The sequence below is a fragment of the Aethalodelphis obliquidens genome, unplaced genomic scaffold, assembly GCF_003676395.1.
Source record: "Aethalodelphis obliquidens isolate GAN/ISIS:26980383/991018 unplaced genomic scaffold, ASM367639v1 scaffold53, whole genome shotgun sequence".
In the NCBI taxonomy this organism is placed as follows: domain Eukaryota; kingdom Metazoa; phylum Chordata; class Mammalia; order Artiodactyla; family Delphinidae; genus Aethalodelphis; species Aethalodelphis obliquidens.
Genome location: NW_020837997.1, coordinates 1,998,698 through 2,003,566, shown reverse-complemented (window position 1 = coordinate 2,003,566; position 4,869 = coordinate 1,998,698). Strand labels below are relative to the sequence as shown.

Below are 4,869 nucleotides of genomic sequence, written 5' to 3'. Positions count from 1 at the left end.
GTGGTGTTAGATAATGTTCTCATTTTATTCTTTACATGTAGCTATCCAGTTGGGTGAACTTTCTAGGAAGTGAATTATATCTCCATATAGAGGTAGGAGAGGGGTGAGGCCTGTCCCCAGAGCTGAAGCCCATAGGAGATGTGGCAGGTGAGGAGGGATGAGCTGAGGGAGGTCGGCATGAGCCCTTCTGGCTCACAGGGCAGCAGGAGGCCGAGTGCGGGGTGGGGGGGGGGCGGGGGCGGGGCATGGGCTTGGGGAGCCAGGATGATGAGGGAGCCTCGGAAGGTTTGCACGAAGGAGCTGTGAACTGTCTCCTCCTGCAAAGCAGCTGCCTTGGGAGCTAGTCTGTCTTGCTCCCGGGCTGCCTGGTCCCTGTGTCACACCTGGGAGGCCACCCACGTGCGCCGTGGGAAGAGTTGTCCTCTACGGACCATGGGCTTGGGGCTGGCTTTATAACCCAGGTTTCGGTCCCCACTGATGCCCTGGGACGTGAGTCTTGCTGTCAGAGGTTCTGGAACTCACCTGTTAGAATTGATCTTCCTAAATATTGTGAGTTGCTGAGGGCTGGGCCAGCCTGGTCCACCTTTGAGCATGTGGTTCACTGGCCTTGTGGGTGGTTTCCATAGTACTCGATGAGGGAAGGGGAGAAGGGGAAGAAGTAGTCACCTCACCTGGGAGCTATCTACACCTGCCCACCACACCTGGCGGATTATCTACCCCTGCCCACCTCTCCTGGGGGGCTGTCTACACTTGCCCACGTCACCTGGGAGCTGTCTACACCTACCTACCTCATCCGGGGGGTGGGTCTGTCCCTGGCCCCCTGCAAGTGGGTCAGCGGTACTGTTGGCCCAGTGGCCATCTCAGGCCCTGCCCGCTACTGACCCAGTCTCCTGCAGAGTCAGGTGAGTCCACCCACAGAGCAGAGGGTGCTTGGAGCTGCTGGTGGCCTAGTGGCTCTTCAGTTCTCTCCTGGCCCAGGGCGTGTCCAGAACATTCCTGACACTGAGCTGGCATCTTCCCCAGGACAGAAACAGCCTGACTGGCAGAGCCAGAGCGCTCACTGTGGCACTTTTATTTCCAGTCTGTTTGCCCAGAAGGCAGAGCCAGCCAGGATGCCCATGTGGGCCTGAATTGTCTGGCCCTCGGTTTTCTCCTCCGTCAGATCTCAGAACTGGCGTGCCATCTGAGGCAGGTTCCTGCTCTCTCACCTGTCGGGAGACTCCAAGAATGAATGACCGAGGCCAGGTTGAAGCCCAAGGGACGGACAAAGGTGCCGACCCCCCACACACGGGTGCCTGGAGGTGTCTGACTCTGAGAAGGGCCTCAGTTGGCACTCTCAACTCCTCCCAGGACAGATGCAATGCCCCGCATGGCACTCTGCCTGAAGGTTTATGGCCCTGGGTGATGTAGATGGGTGTAGACAGCCCTCAGGTCAGGTGGGTGGGTGCAGACAGCCCCCAGGTCAGGTGGGCGGGTGCAGACGGCACATGTTATGGGGACTCGCTCTGAGGCACAGCCACCCAGCTGAGGGAGCACCCCAGGAGGGGCTTCACAATGAGGAAGCACCGGACAGGACCTGAAAGCTGAGAAGGAGCCGCAGGGGTACAGAGGGTGCATCTCTGAGTGGTCCCCCAAGGGTGGCCTGCAGGGGATGCCTGGGGTCTGTCCCAGCGACAACGTGGCTGTTTGGGGGTCCCAAGGGAGACAAGCTGACCAGCGGTCTGGGGTCTGATGATCACGGAGGGTGTGTCTTTTGCCCTGAAGGAGAAAACCCAGCAAACTGGGGTTTCAGGGAAGTGATTCTGGGGACATCCTATCAGACGTTTCTGCCGTCAAGTGTGGAATAGCAAGGCTGGTGCATGCGCTTAGAAGTGCAGGCAAGGCACCTGCAGGCCTTCAGGGCCACGCTGACACTGCCCCGGGGCCCGTATCTGACCTGAGAACTGACGGGCTGGACGTGGCTGGCCCGGGGACCGCCTGCCCATCACTGCCCTCACTGGGCTTGTGTGCACTCCCAGCCCCGAGGAGATGGGATGGGCCCCGTGGGGCCAAGAGAGGAGCCTGGCTTGATCTCTGGGTACCCCCATTCCAAGATGGCCCACAGCAGCCAGACTCACCCCTCCCCACTTCCCTATGCTCCTCGGAACAGCCACGAGCTCCTTCCTGTCGACAGGGCGCTATGTGACATCGCTGTGTTCAGAGGGGCATCTGGGGACTGCTGGCTTCTCCCAGACCCAGGCAGGGCAGAGTCCAAGAGTACGTTTCAGACCCATTTGTCCCACTCGGCAGAGTTCTCAGATGTCTCCCCCTGCTTGAAAGTCTTGGTCCTGTGTCCCATTCTCCTGCATCTCCACTTTTTTAAAAAAAAATATAGGGGAATTTGGCCAGCATTTTGTAGTAAGTGTAAACAGAGTGTGACCTTTAAAAATTTATTAGAGAAGCAGCTGCGTCATCACATTACTGGGCTGGGCGGCCGCCCGCGGAAACTTGAAATGGATGATGGGTTGCTGGCAGGTGGTGGGGCTGGGGTCGGAGGCTATGGCGCCGGACCCCGAGCGTACCGGCTGGGCTGTGGAAGAGGAGCCGGGGCCCCTCGAGAAAGGTTTGTTCGAAGATGAAGATTCATGCAGTGATTGTAGCAATCATGATAAACCAGGCACTAGTTGACCAAGTTTTGCGCCAGAAAGTCAACTTCTGTTCTATGAGTGATTCAGCGCTTATCAAGATTACAATTTAGCTGACTGCAAGGCCTCTGAGGTAAAAGAATTCACAGCTGAGCTCTTAGAGAAGGTCCTTGAATCATCCGGATGGCGGGCAGTCTGGCACACTAATGTGTTCGAGGTGCTGGCTGCAGTCACAGATGTGGACTTTACAGCCTTGAAGGCAGTGGGGAGGCTTACTGTCCTGGACCCGTACCTCTGTGAATCTCAAGTGAGCACTTTTACTTTGGAGTGTATGAAAGAGCTCCTTGATCTGAAGGAACACTGGTTGCAGGAGCTGTGGATGGTGTTTGATGGTTCTGGAGTATTTGACCAGACAGCACTTGCAACTGAGCATATCAGGTTTTTCTATCAGAACATTTGGAGGAGTTTGGCTGGAGAAGAGGATGAGTATGATTATTTTATTAGATGTGCTGAACCTCGACTGAGATTGCATTATGACATTCTTGAAGACTAAGTTCCTTCAGGACTTATTGTTGACTATCAAAATCTGTTGACTCAGTGTGAGGAGAGTGACAGGAAATTTTTAAATCTGAGAAGCTGTTTGTCAAATTGTAACTCTGATTCTGAGCAGGAAAACATCTGCATGCTGGAAGGGTTAAAACTCTATTCAGAGATTGAACAGTTGAAACGAAAGCTAAAACTCATAGAGAATCCTTTGTTGAGATATGCGTTTGGTTATCAGAAGTATTCTAATATACAAGCAAAGGGCATCCGTCCAAATGGCCAGAAGGTCACCCATGTGGTCTCCTCCACCATGACGACTGGTCTGCTGTAGTCCCTGCTCCGGGATAAGCTTTGTCCAGAGCCTTGTACGGAAGAAATAGAAATTCAGTTCCATAGTGATCCATTGTCTGCTATAAATGCCTGCTAGGAGGGCGACACTGTTATTGTTTGTCCTGGCCATTACGTGGTACATGGTGCATCCTCCATTACCGACTCCATTGAGTTGGAAGGGTATGGTCTACCAGATGATATTGTGATAGAAAAGGGAGGCAAAGGAGACAATTTTTTGTGGATTGTACGGGTGCGGATATTAAAATCTCAAGCATAAAATTTGTTCGGCATGATGCCGTGGAAGGAATCTTAATTATTCACCGTAGCAAGACTACATTGGAAAACTGTGTACTGCAGTGTGAAACTACAGGGGTCACAGTATGAACGTCAGCAGAATTTTTAATGAAGAACTCAGATTTATAGGGTGCCAAGGGTGCAGGTATAGAAATATATCCTGGGAGTAAGTGCACCCTGAGTGACAATCAGATCCATCACTGCAAAGAAGGGATCCTCATCAAGGACTTCTTAGATGCACATTATGACATTCCCAAAACATCCATGGTGAATAATGTCATACAGAATAACGAAGGTTATGGTGTTGTCTTGGTGAAACCTACAATTTTCTCTGACTGGCAAGAAAGTGCCCAAGATGAAACGGAAGAAAATAAAGTTCAGACAAGTGGAGAGACAGATGTAGCTGAAAGAGTGGATCTAGAAGAGCTGATGCAATGTGCAACTGGTAAAATGGAGCTTTATGTGAGAGTGACCTTTCTGAGCAAGTGGAAAGCAATCGCGAAATTGTAAATGAACTAGTTGCTGCCTCCACACGAAAAGGCCAGATGAAGAAGAAAAGGTTGAGTGAACTGGGGATCACGCAAGCTGATGACAACTTAATGTCACAGGAGACGTTTGTTTCAGTTGTGGGGAACCAGTTCGAGTGGAATGGGGAAGGGAGTTTCGGCACAATTTTGTTCCGATCACTGTGACGTAAATAGACAGCAAAAGATTGGATTTTGCACCTGCTGCCCCCAAGAATCACAGCTGCTATCATACTTTGCTTCATGTCTCTATTTTGTATCTGATATATTCCATTGGGTTTGAGGGAAACATAGATTTATTTCTGTCTGCAGGTGTTGCACATGAAACAGTCTTTATAAAGAAGGTCATAAACACATAAAATAGAAAGTATTTGGAGATTTTTTATCTAGAAAGTCTTGCTTTTTCAAACACACAGTTCTCATATGAAGTCTACTAGTAACTTTCTAGTATAAATACACTTTAGCACTTCAAAGAGGAGGAAGAAAGGCAGGGAATGCAAGATGAGTGCACAAAAACACAATAGGCCTCAATGTGCAGTATTCTATTTTTTTTT

General features: G+C 51.0%; 1 pseudogene; it reads left to right on the top strand.

Moving 5' to 3' along the window:
* The first annotated feature begins 2,538 nt into the window (after nucleotides 1-2,538).
* LOC113608866 (SHC SH2 domain-binding protein 1-like) lies at nucleotides 2,539-4,483 on the top strand (annotated as a pseudogene).
* Nucleotides 4,484-4,869: the final 386 nt, after the last annotated feature.